Source organism: Stegodyphus dumicola, chromosome 3 (genome assembly GCF_044657685.1).
Source record: "Stegodyphus dumicola isolate Sdum_Otavi_A_Nest chromosome 3, ASM4465768v1".
Taxonomy (NCBI): domain Eukaryota; kingdom Metazoa; phylum Arthropoda; class Arachnida; order Araneae; family Eresidae; genus Stegodyphus; species Stegodyphus dumicola.
The window spans coordinates 145,343,105-145,356,097 of NC_140770.1; positions in this window are offsets into that span (position 1 = coordinate 145,343,105).

Sequence of the window (12,993 nt, forward strand, 5' to 3'; positions counted from 1 at the left end):
AATGCATTTTAATCATGCATTTCGTTCGTTCCGAATGCGGTGCTTATAGTTTCAGAACCGTAAGAGAGAGGGACTGAGTTCATTAGCGGGATTAATTGAAGAAGAAAAGGTTTGGTTTGGTTTATTTAATTATGGCAAAGCACACTAGGGCTATCTGCCTAAGGGGAGGGATGTTTTCGTGGAGGACTTTCTAAGGGAAACTGGCTCGTATACACGTTACACATGGGGAAAACCACGAAAACGCCCATACAGCCAGCCCGTTCGCGAGATTCGAACCTCGGACCGAACTACCAGTGTTCAGCGACTTTACCGCTCGGCCGCTGGTGGGCCGAACAAGAAAAAGGAAAGATGAATAGGTTGAAACTTTGTTACTTAAGCTTGTACTGTAGGGCACGTGACTAGGAAAGGAAGAAGAATTTCCAATGTTCGTACAATTAATAAATTTAGTTTGCTAGCCAATAGCTAGTGACGCTTCAGTATTCTGATCGTTCTAGTTTTCTGGCTTAGATTAAAGGTAAGTCATGTAGCCATTTTTGAAATCGCCTGAAATAAACGACAGGCTAAAATTTAATACATTTAGTTGTTAGTTCGTTTGAATTACAAAGTTACAATGACAGAAATGGTAAAATCCTAGTATACGGTGCAGCCTTGGCGCGATTTTGAAAATTATCGCCAACACCAAAAATGACCCAAAGAACGTCTATGTATATACTATACACTATATACTATCTCTATATACATAGTATATACTATGTATAACTATGTATAAAGTCGCCAAAAGTTGCCAAATTCCGTGTGCACCGGATACTAGGATTAAACCACTGAGATTTCTTGCAGGTTTAGAAATAGGTCTTCAGATAGAAAATAAATATAAATTGAATTTTTTCCTATAGCGTTATTACTACTATTATTTATAATAATTGCTTTGATAAATATAAAGTAAGTAAAATTTTTAATTTAGTTCCCTCCTTTTTTTTTTTTAACCCAAGAGACGCTATTAGTCTCGAAATGGGATTTTTCGTCGGTTCGTTATAAACGGCATATCTTTTTTCAAATTGTTGCCACCAAATATTATCACCGTGTATTATTTTTAAAGAAATTAAATAACAAAAACGTTGCACGTATCTATGTATGTTCCTCTCAATGTAAAAAAACGATGGTACCTAGAGTCATCAAAGCAGCTGGCTGCGAGATTAATAATATAGCGAATATAAAAATGTATGGCAACCTATCGTATATATGGTGCTCTATCTAGAAAAGAAGCTGTTTTTATATAGCTTGTGGTTTTGCCGTTGAATCGGATTTTATGTGATGTAAGTGTGAAGCACGTGATATTTAATAAATAAAGTTAACTCTTAAAAAGTTAATAATAAAATAACAAAGAAAAGGGTAAAGTGCAGAATCGTCCACTTATTTGTTTGGCACTTTTTACAAGAGTGAGAAGAATTGGATTTTTGTCAATTTTCTTTGACCTTTTTAAGTGAAAATAGGTCGTGTACATGGATAAAGTCAAGGGAGTGCGCAATGCCATTTTTGTACAATTCTGGGATGTTTTTTTAAGTGATAATAGGTCGATGTGTACATGGACACCGAGTATGTGCAATTCTTAAAAACGCGCCAAGCAGTGAGAGATTCTGCACTCCCCCCCCCAAAAAAAATGTTTTGTTAACCATCGTATAAAAAAAACTGAATATTGATATGATAAACTGAGAGAAGATTGAAAAAGCAGACAAAATATATGCCAAGAGTTTATAATGCTTCGTGAATTCTAAACAATGCTGCTATACTGCTTTTAAAATTTTTGTCATTTTGCTGTTGGATTGTTTTTGGTGTAAGTGCAAAGACAACGATGCCTTATAATAAAGTTAAAAGGACAAAAAAAAAAAAAAAAAAAAAAAAAAAAAAAAAAAAAAGCGGGGAGGGTTAACATTGCGTGTGTGCAATAGCAGACTGGTAGCAGGACTCTATTTATCCCTGGACTGGTAGGCTGCGAGCTGAGAGTGAGCACATAAAAAAAATTAACAAACCTTTTTGGGCGACCGGTAAAATCTGAAGCTGTTAAGACTTTCTTAAATTATTTTTTTGCTATTATTATTTATGTATGTTTTGATAAATATTTAGTAAATGAAATTTTATATTAATTTTCCCCCATTTACTACCTCTTCTCCCTCTTTTTTTATTTTTATTTTTGTGACAAGTTAAAAAATATTCAGATAGTGCAATGAAAAAATGAGTAATTCAGCAACCTATATTTTGTAACATGTTATCTTTTGAGAAAATATGATTACATTATAACAAGCATTTGCCTCGCAGAATTCTCAGTATCTAAATGTCGGCACGTATAGTGTAAGCTGATGTATCGATGACCATCCGTATAAGTATTCTTGTGTCGTTTTTCTGCACCTTTCTATAGTGTCTGGTTCTATACCACAGTGTGGTTTGCACACATTGACTTATCCCACGGGCTTTTTATTACCTTGTCCTTGTACCAAGTAAAAGAAGTATTGTAATCGCGAAAAAGTTCGGTTATCATATTTCGATGAAAATATCCATTTTGACCGCTCTTGTATCAATTTGAACGATGTTTTCGCGTGACATCTGTACGTACGGACAGAATAAATGACCTTTTTTTCCCAAAACGGATTGTAAAATAGATTTACAATGTATTCAGAAGAGATTTTTTCGTAACGTCTGTACTTGCGTATCTCGCGTAACGTAAAAACGATTAGGCGTAGGAGTATCAGTATCAGTATCAGTAGTGGGAGCAGCCTGACCCGCCTAACCAAACAAGTTGGTCTTATGGTAGTGACAGACTATGCCCATTTCAACAAATGAAGAAATGAAACATAAAATATCTAAATAAGAATAATCATGTGTAAATAATAATTATAAGCATAAAAGTGAAAAAAAGGAACAAATGCAAACATTTAGACAAGAACAGACACTAAAGACAAAAACAAAAAAGTGAATAACAAACACAAACAATGGTAACAACAAATTATTAAAATATACCAAATAGTGATGGCAATAAAATGCAAATATCATACACTGAGTCCCACTGCCCGGTGCTCACCGTCAATAAATTTCATCACAGAGTTACATAATTGTGCGAAATCTTTATAGCATAAAAAGGGATTTTCAAAATCAATATTTTTATTGTTTCTTAAGCCATCAAAGTAGGGACAGACCTCGAGGAAATGCTTAGCATCACCAAACAGATCACATAGTTTACATTTATTGTCGTTCTGTATCTTAAACCTAGCAAAGTATCCCGGGAAACACCCATGTCCGGTCAGAAACTGGTTAACTTCAAAATCATTAAAGATATTTTTTTTTCCTAATCAGTTCTAAATTTTTCAAATAGCAACTTTTCCTTTCAGAATTCCATTGTAACTGCCATTGCTTAAAATAAAACGAATAAATAACTTTATAAATAACTTTAGTTGCTAATTTTTTTTTTTTTTTTTTTTTTTTTTTTTTTTTTTTTTTTTTTAAACCCTGAGCATAAGGCGTCCCCGAAACACTTCCCTATGGCAGCCTCTTTTGAGAGCACATCCGCTCTTTCATTACCGTATATTCCGATATGGGCTTTAATCCAACCAAATTTAATATTAAAGGATAAGGATAGTTTTTGAAAAGATCTTTAATATCGATAATCAGACCATTATTATTTTCTGCATTATAAAGTGCATTTAAACAAGACATGCAATCTGTAAAAATATAGAAGTTAGAATTTCTTGCAAAATTACTTTTCAATATCCATTTAAGGGCATAGAGGACGGCGATGAGCTCGGCTTGATAAACAGAGTTATATTTTTCAAGGTCCAATTTATAATGATAGATCTCAGTATCAAAATAATATACAACAAAAGACGAACCCACCCCGCCCTCATAACCCGATCCATGAGAAAAGATTTTGTATTCCGTTAAACAAGGATCATAAATATTATAATTGATAGAAATACGGTTTGCCGGATGGATCACATGTAAATTAAAGACAGAAAATGAGTCAGCAAAAACTGGGATTTCATCATAGTTAAATATGTCCGAAATATTGTTTCTCAATATAGTTTTATCATAATAAAACTTGTAGATTATCGAGAGAGGCGGAGTGCCCGCCAAGACGCAAAGCACCTCACTCGAGACTCTGTGGAAACAACGGGTGAGCGCGAGAAGCCAGCTGCGCTGAATGGAATTGAGTTTCGTACGTAAGTGTAGTAACTCCCCTGCCCTGCGACCCCAAGCCGTAATTCCATACATAACAATGGGTATAAAAACATTATTATAAAGAAGTCTTAAAATATTGTTGCGAGCGTACGGGTTCGTTACGAAATGAATGCACAAGTCCGATGAAAAATGAACAAAAATTTATTATTATCACAACAAATATGATTAAATGTCCTCAAATAATCGTGCAGTATCACAATATATCACAGTAGTTATCTTCTAACTACTCAAACCTTCAAAAGAACTTAATTCAAAACAACTAAAGAAAGCTAATCCGCGAATTCGCTACAGTTAACAAGAGCAGTTTTCTAAACAACAACAAACTAAGTAACTACCACTACTGAGGGGTTTTCCTCCTTTTATAAGATTTTTAAATCGCGTGCGAGAATTTTCTGGTACTTTCTCGAAATAAAAATTAAAAAAAAAAAAAAAAAAAAAAAAAATATTTATTTAATGTTAAATGCACGTGCTATTGTATTTTTAATTTTCCGGCTTAGTTTTCTTCTTTTAATATTCGTCACGCGCTGCACTGCGCGGGAAATGAAACCATTTAATTTATAATTGAACTAACATTAGCTTTTTAAATACCAAATTCGTAACACTATCGTTTCTTTTATTCAAGATATTGGATGGGTAATTTCTTTTGTAAAAATTTAAAATTAAATCAGTTCGTTTTTGAATATAATTAAAATGATAATTAAAATTGAGTTTTGAATCCAAATAAACACCTAAATATTTAAATTCTTGATTGATTTTCAAAATTTCACCGTTAAATCTTAATCTAGGGGGCCGAGTGTGGCGACCGGACTTATGAAAAAATAAAAATTTAGTTTTGGCAGCATTTTATTTCATTTGCTCCTCAGAACACCATTGATTAAAAATTTTCATAATGTTATTAAATTTATTTTCAACTTTTTCTAATGATTCAGCTGTAATTAGGAAAACCAAATCGTCCGCATAAGCAACCACATCGACCCCCGAATCAAATTCTGTCTTTAAAAATTTATCGACTATGAGGTCCCAGAACAGTGGAGCACTACAAGATCTTTGTGGACAACCCTTGAAGATACTTTTAATTTCAATCATGTTATTCGGTTTATAGATTATAATCCTATCATTGAAAAAAATCCCTAATGAGTCCGAAACTATTTGAGCTAATACCAATATTACACAAGGAGGAAAGAAGAGAAGGCCAAGAAACGGCGTCAAAGGCACCGGAAATATCGACGGAGACCACCGCGACGTGTAAATTATGTTTATTATATCTTATAAAATCAACCACCCGGTAGAGAGCGCCCTCTGTTAACCTACCAGGGACAAAACCAAACTGTCTTTCTGAAATTAAGTTATTAATAAATAAATGGTGATAAATCCTTTTTGTAATCAACTTATCAAGAGTTTTAGCAAAAATTTTCAGTAAACAAATCGGTCGAAAACGATTCTCTTCCTCAAAATAATCTTAGCCATTTTCCAAGCGTTAGGAAATTTGTGTAATTCTAAACATTTATTAAACAGTGTTAAAAGAAAACCAGGGAAGAAATCAAAAAATATTTTAATAAAAGTCAGGGTGATCCCGTCGAGACCCGGTGCACTCCTTAATCGAATCGCGGAAATATCAGAAAGGAATTCGGACCTGGTGAACTGTTTTTCCTCATAGCCAGCATAATCATCAAAACAAATTGTGTCATCACAAAAACCAAAATGAAGAGCATTATCCAGTATATTTTCGTAATAATGTTGAAGATTCAAAAAATCACTTGCCGAGTAAAAAAAAAAAAAAAATTTACCCTTATTAGTAGCATTTTTAAAAGGTTTGTCATAATAATTTTTAATTTTTTGAAATGGAATGTATTTAAACTCACGTTTAGATTTACGAATTAGTTTTCTGTATAATGCAAGTTCTCTTTTGTATTCAATTTTTCTCTTAATTCTTTCATCGCAATTAAGGTCCCTTACCTGAGATCTGGACCTCAGAGCACGGACTCTCCTACGAGTACGAGCCAGTCCGTCATTCCACCAAGTGGCTAAAGATTTATTTTTCTTCCTAGATTTTAAAAGTTTTTTCATATTTGAAGTCAAAAACTCTTCCAGATCAAAAACAAAGTTATTTAAGTCTTTTTTAGAGTCAATATTTCCAAGAAGATATTCAAATTTCCTAATTTCTTTTTTCAGTTTATTACAAAAGGAGCGAATTCGCCTGCTATCAGCCGAAATAACATAGTCATCAGAACTCAAAATTTCAATTTTTCTAATATAAATCAAAATAAAACGATGATCGCTGTGTGATTCTTCATCAAGAATATCAAGCTGAATATCAAACTGATTCAAGGAGAAGGATCCGATTGCAAGATCGGTCTACCCCTGCCCAAGCGAGGAAACAAATGTAGGAGGGGAATCCAGCTCATTAAAAAGAATCAAGTTCATTTGAGTTATAAAATTAAGAGTTAACAGTCCCCGGGAATCGTTCAATCTAGCCCCCATATATTATTTTTTGCATTAAAATCACCACAAATTATAAAATTATCAAAAAGACTAACAATCCCTTCCAGTTTCAATAAGTGTGGGTTAAGGTCCTCGGCGGGCGAGAAGTAGACCGAAATTACACCAAGATCAATCCCCTCGCCGTAAATACGTACTGCCACTATAGTATCCTCCACATGGGCTACCAAAAAATTAATAGAGCTATTTGGAAAAAGAATGGCGGCTCTTCCCTCCTCCTTGATAACTGCTCTCCAGTTTTCCGGTAGAAAAGCAGAGATGCCCCGAACCAAATAAGGCTCCTGGATTAATAAAATATCAATCTTTCTTTGAATTAAATTTTCGACCATCGGGAGCTGACACGCAGCGGTTCTACAGTGGTTAAGAATATACATCATTTAAATTAAAATGAGGGAGTCCATCCACTCATAAAAAAATAAAACCATGTTATATTAGTGTAAAATATAAATAATCCCTAACTCATTAAAATATTAAATAATAATAATGAATTTGAAATTTAAACATACAAATTATTGAAAACAAATATACCAGATAGTTATAGAAAATGAACTTATAGAAAGTTCATTACACACCTAAAAATCCTGTGTCAAAATTCGTGTGTGCCTTAATGAAATTTAACTCCCTTTTATAGTAGGACACTCCTTTGAATTGGCATAATGAGCAGTATCAGAATCAATGCGAGTCACATTATTAGCCGTAATACAATTAATACAACAGTGTTGATTCTTATTTTGGCATTCTCTCGAACTGTGTGTGCCAGCGCACCAACGACAGACTGAAGCATTTCGACAGAATTTGGCAACATGACCATATTCTTGACAGTTTAGGCCCTGTTTAGGTCTTATAAAAAGATTAACATCATAGGTGCGCCATCCAATGGAGATACTTCGGTGATCCACGAAACCAACTTGGCATAAAGGCAAAATCTGAAAAATCCTGTGGCTCAAATCATTGTCTCTCCTATTTCGAATTTCAAAAAGAAAACGTGCACATTTCTCAGTACCATATTTGCAGTTACCCTTTAGGGCTTTTACTAAATCATCATTTGAAAGATGCTTAGACACATTATAGATGATAATCTTAAGAGTAATAAATCTTCTTCTTCTTGTACGAATGATCTCATTACATTCTTTTCGAGAGCAGATTTGTGCATCCAGCCTTAAAACCTCTTCGTTGGAGCCTAATCTTAGTACAACATCACCATTTCTCCTAACAAATCTCTTACGTGGATGAATCCCAAGGGATTCAGGGGCCATTAAGTTCTCCAGTACATCGAGTGCAGATACTCCTTCCTTCAAAGGGCATAAAATAATTTCATCATTACCCTTTGACACTTCATCCGTATCCATTGCCAAGTTCGGTCTCACAAATTCTTTAATTAATAGAATTTCATCGTGCAGAATCTCCAGTTTTTGCATCACTCTAAGTTCATTCTGGTTTGAAAAATCGTTAGTAGTTGTAACATCAAAAGTATCCCTTGCTGACACTTCCGCTTCAATAACTTTCAAGCATTGATTAGCTGCCAAGGCATTAATATTTTCAAGATTTTCGGATATGGCATCTAGATATTTCTTCCCCACTTTCTTTTCTCTTCGTACGTTCACAGTCTGAAGAGTTTGTCGAACCAATGACATAATAGCACTGCCAACTTCGTTTCTCTTATCATGCGATAGAGTGGGCAAAACATTCTCATCAGATTCTGCTAAACAGTCGGTCCTAGACTCCTCTTTTTGTTTTATATCTGCCATAAGACTGGCTACAATTTAAAAAATTTGTACAAAAATTATTGAAATACAGAAAAATAAAGTGATGGACTCCCCGTAGAATCTCGATCAAAAGGAAAAAAAAAAAAAAAAAAAAAACATAATGGGAAGCAAAACAAATCCCAAAGATGAACAATATATTTAAATACACAAGAAATCAAATAAAACGTATTCTAAAATAATTCATCTGAAAAGTAAGCTCAATGCAAAAATTCACCAGCGGGCCAAAAGAGTACTTAGAGAGTACTGATGCAAAACTATATACACATGTAAACAAATTAATTTAACAAACAAATGAAGTTAAATATAGGTATGAAAATACATAAGCAATATTAAATAAGTGTTCAATTTAATTTACGCCACATTAAAATTCAATGCACACCAATTTTATAGATAGGCTGTATGCAAATTCAGCAGATTCTTAAAAACATTAAGAATGGAAGAAAATACATTAAAAAAGTTCAAGATATATGTGAAACGTCTTAATAAAACATTCAATTAACCTCATACAGCTTGAAAGTCCACTAAATACCGTTTCTCAAACAACAAGAAAATAACAGGCATAAACAAACTCGCAGGTTAGGCTTAACCAGCCCCGGAACTTCAGACCATCCAAATCGCTTGAAAAAGACCTGCATGCTCTATCCACTGATTTATTTCAATGTCGGAACACAAATATGATATAACATGTAGTTGTTCACCTCCCTCTTCCGTTGCAATCGGTCGCACTAAACGTAAATAAAATATATGTGTATATTACCACTCTGTTCGTCGGCTCGGTGAGCTCATTTTTTTTTATTCTTATATGTTGGTAAATATTAATTTTTTACTTTAAAAGTGATTGAATTATGTAGTTCTGGTTAAGGTTTTTATGCCTTTAGTTGATCTGTTTGACATAGTTATAGAATTAGCAACAATTTAAAATTTGAAGTGGCGCTAAGCCTAATGATGCTGCCATTTGTTTACATTTAAGACTCTTAGTAGAACAGTGAATTAAATTAGTTGGTGAATCAACTTAGAATAGTGAATTAAGTCAGTTGGTGAGTCAACTTCAGTGTCTTTTTGCCCAGTCTGATCAAAAGTTGTTTAAATTTTTATGCATCGAAAACTACCATGTTGATACAGAACAGCTAACCGTTTACAGTGGTGTAGGAAAGACAAAGACAGAACATCTCATCAGTGGAGTCAAACTCGTTTTACCGATGAGAGTTTTATCTGAGAGACTGAGATCTGAGGTTTGAGAAACTATTCTCGGCACCATTTAATATGGAGAGAAGTCGGGATACGTTTTCATCCCACTAACCATGGAGGTAAGGAAGGAGTGACCAACCGGCACTAGAAGTGAAGCACTGCTTCGGTCACCATATGGGGTGTTCTTTGTTTACATTCAGAAGCTCGCTTGACAGTGTTCTGATAGTATTTCGACACACGACAGTTCCATACAAATCGAAAAAGGGACACTTTCGGATGCATAGTTTAGTGACATTTACGCAAAAATCACATCTTGGTTATTTTTCGACAACTAACAACAGCGATTTTGATTATGAATTTGTTTTATAAAATTCTAAGCTGTTGAACTACAAAAATATAAATTTTAACAAAAATGTTATGCTTAAAGAATGAAAAATACCTTACGGTACCTTTAAAATTGTATGTCTTTCGATACCCTTGATAGAGTATTCGCTACTTTTATTTTATGTTTCAAAGGCCAAAATGTTTTAAATAAAATAAAGTTTTTTCACATTCATATATTATTGTAACATGTACCTTTTAAAATTTTTTAGAGGAGAGGCATTACTACTCATTTTAAACTCATCATTTTAATTTTATATATCTGAAAAATATTGCCTTTGGGCTTACACGTTTTACTTATTTGGGTTAATTAAAAATAAAATATAGTGAATGCACAGAAATTAAAGATTTGCACATGCCAGAAATGAAAAATATGAAATATGTATGGGTATTTATGCATGTGCTTGCAAAAAGCATGTACCTGCCTTTGGCAAAATACTTAAATATTCATTAAATTATTTATAAATGTATTTGAAATGAAGAATTTATTCACTTATAAACAACTGTGAAAGTACTGTGAAGAAATCTAATTATTAAATGTATCTAATTTATAATGATTATAAATGTTATCTAACTATATAATAACCTTAATATTGAATTGTAAACATAAATTGAAATCCTGTTGACAAATACGTTATAAAACTATTTAAGCAAAAATTGTTCGTATTGGAAAGCAATCTGTTAAAAGGTATTGTAAAGCAAATGCTATGAGATGCGCACTTAAAGAAAGTAACAAAGAGTTTTGGAATATGTATTGTTGAAATTAATGGTAAAAAAAATCTGATAAGTATAATTAAAAGAATTATTCCCTTTACATTTTATAATAACTCAGTTACAAGTTTTAAATAATACTTTAAAAAAATCCTTATTTTATTCCCTTTCAGAAATGTTCAGAGAAAGTTAAGTACTATTTAAAGTATTTCGCTAATTTCTAATAATTCTCTAATTTAAAATGAACCGAATAGAGCATTAATTATAAATTGACTTATATTTTTCGATTTAAAAGATGCCTCAGAAGCCAAAAAATCATGTCATATTTAAGAAAGTATTTTTGGAAGAAGCTCTATAGATAGAAAAGAAATAATGCATAATTTTAATATTAATAATACAATAAACTTTAATCTTAATTTTTGTACTTTAACCGAATAAAATCGAATTACCTTAAATTTTTTTCTAATGTAATTAACGAAACTTGTGAAAATATTTCATTCAAATTAAACCATTCTGAGAAAACTGTTCTGCGAAAAGTATAGCATTTAATTCCGTTCAGAATGAAATGTTGTTTAAAAATATGTTGTTTTCATATACTTAGGACTCTGAAGTGTTGTATAAAAGGAAAATATATACATTTATATGTATATTTACGACGTAATTACAAAATATTTACATCCGATCGCGTGAAAACACATTGAACTTAATGGTAAATGACCCAATGTTTTGGTCACTACGTAGGGATCGCCAGTGCTTCAGAGCAGGGTACGGGAGAAACCTGTTTAGGGCTACTCTATCTTACTTCCTACCTCCATGCCCCTAACATCACGGAAAGAGACCGTGGGTGGGGTAGGGATCTTGAAGTGCTATGAAGAGACTTTACAGTGAAAGACGGACGGAGCTTCGCATTTTCGACAGAGGTTCACTTACCCGAAATCGTAACTTTGATGAAGTTATTCTCACCCACGAGCATCTTTTCCGAGGTGCCATTGGTCCGGACTTTGTTTTTGTGATAACAGTGCATGGCCACACAGAACTCACGCTGTTAAGGAACGCCTCGAAAGTGTTGGCCAGCTTATTGCCACAGAAAGAGTTGTGGAATTATCCACAGAAAGAGTTGGCCAGCTTATTGCCCTGATTTAAACCTCATTAAAAATGTGTGAGATACTTTAAGGAGATGCTTGGCGGCATGTTCTTATCCTCCGGAGAATATCAGACTAACGAAAAAGATGCTCGTTGGAGAATGGGAACTCCCCCCTTACTCCCAATAACTGATGGATAATCTGGTGTTGAGTATCGGCACGCGGTGCAACGCAACTACTGCAGTTAGGAGAGGTCACATCCCTTACTAAGACTCTTTGGTTTGTTCTCTCTTTTTCCCAGACAGTTTTTGAACTAACGCCATTCTGTCAGAGGCTTTTTTTCTGTTTGTTCCGTACTGTATCCTTCTTGTCTTTTTTTTTTTTTTTTGCCACTATACTTTTCTCATCCTTTAAGTGCCACAACGTGCTTTTCCAAGTATGAATTTCATATCTCCCAGTTTTTTTTTAGTTTTTTCCCCCCTTCGAAATAACGGCCAAAATGAAGAAAGGTTGCTTATGTTTTGCACACGAGTGTATGCCTAAAATCAATACTATTTTTTAAAACATAAATTTCTTAAGCAACTATCTCCCATAAAGTATTGGTAAACAGAAGTCATGCTGAAAATGGCAGTTTCGTCATCAGTATGTAAGTGTACTCTTTAGATTTGGCAAGAGCAATACAAGCTGCCCCTTCCCCGCCACAGGAGAAGAAACCTTTGCACCGTGTTAATACACAACACGTTATGAAATACTGCTCGAATACGTTATGAAAACAACTGCTCGAGAATCATATAAATAAAGTAAGCAGTAGAAAGTTATCAGCAATCATAGAATACTCATATAATCATATTCATGATGTATTTTTAGCTCTCGCCTTCGCTGCTGTCACACTCATAAGAATGGTGAGTCAGTTTTAATATTTCCAGTTTTAAATTTTGACACTTACATTTCTCATAAATTAACTCATTAATTAACAATGTCACAAGAAAAGAGAAAATGCCAATAGGATCAAAGAGAGGAATTACATCTTTTTTGACACCACCGACATCTGAGAATTATGAAGGAGAACTCAAAGCTTCACATAATATTTCCTATTTAACTGCAAAAGGAGGATGACACCCGCATACAATGAATGAAAA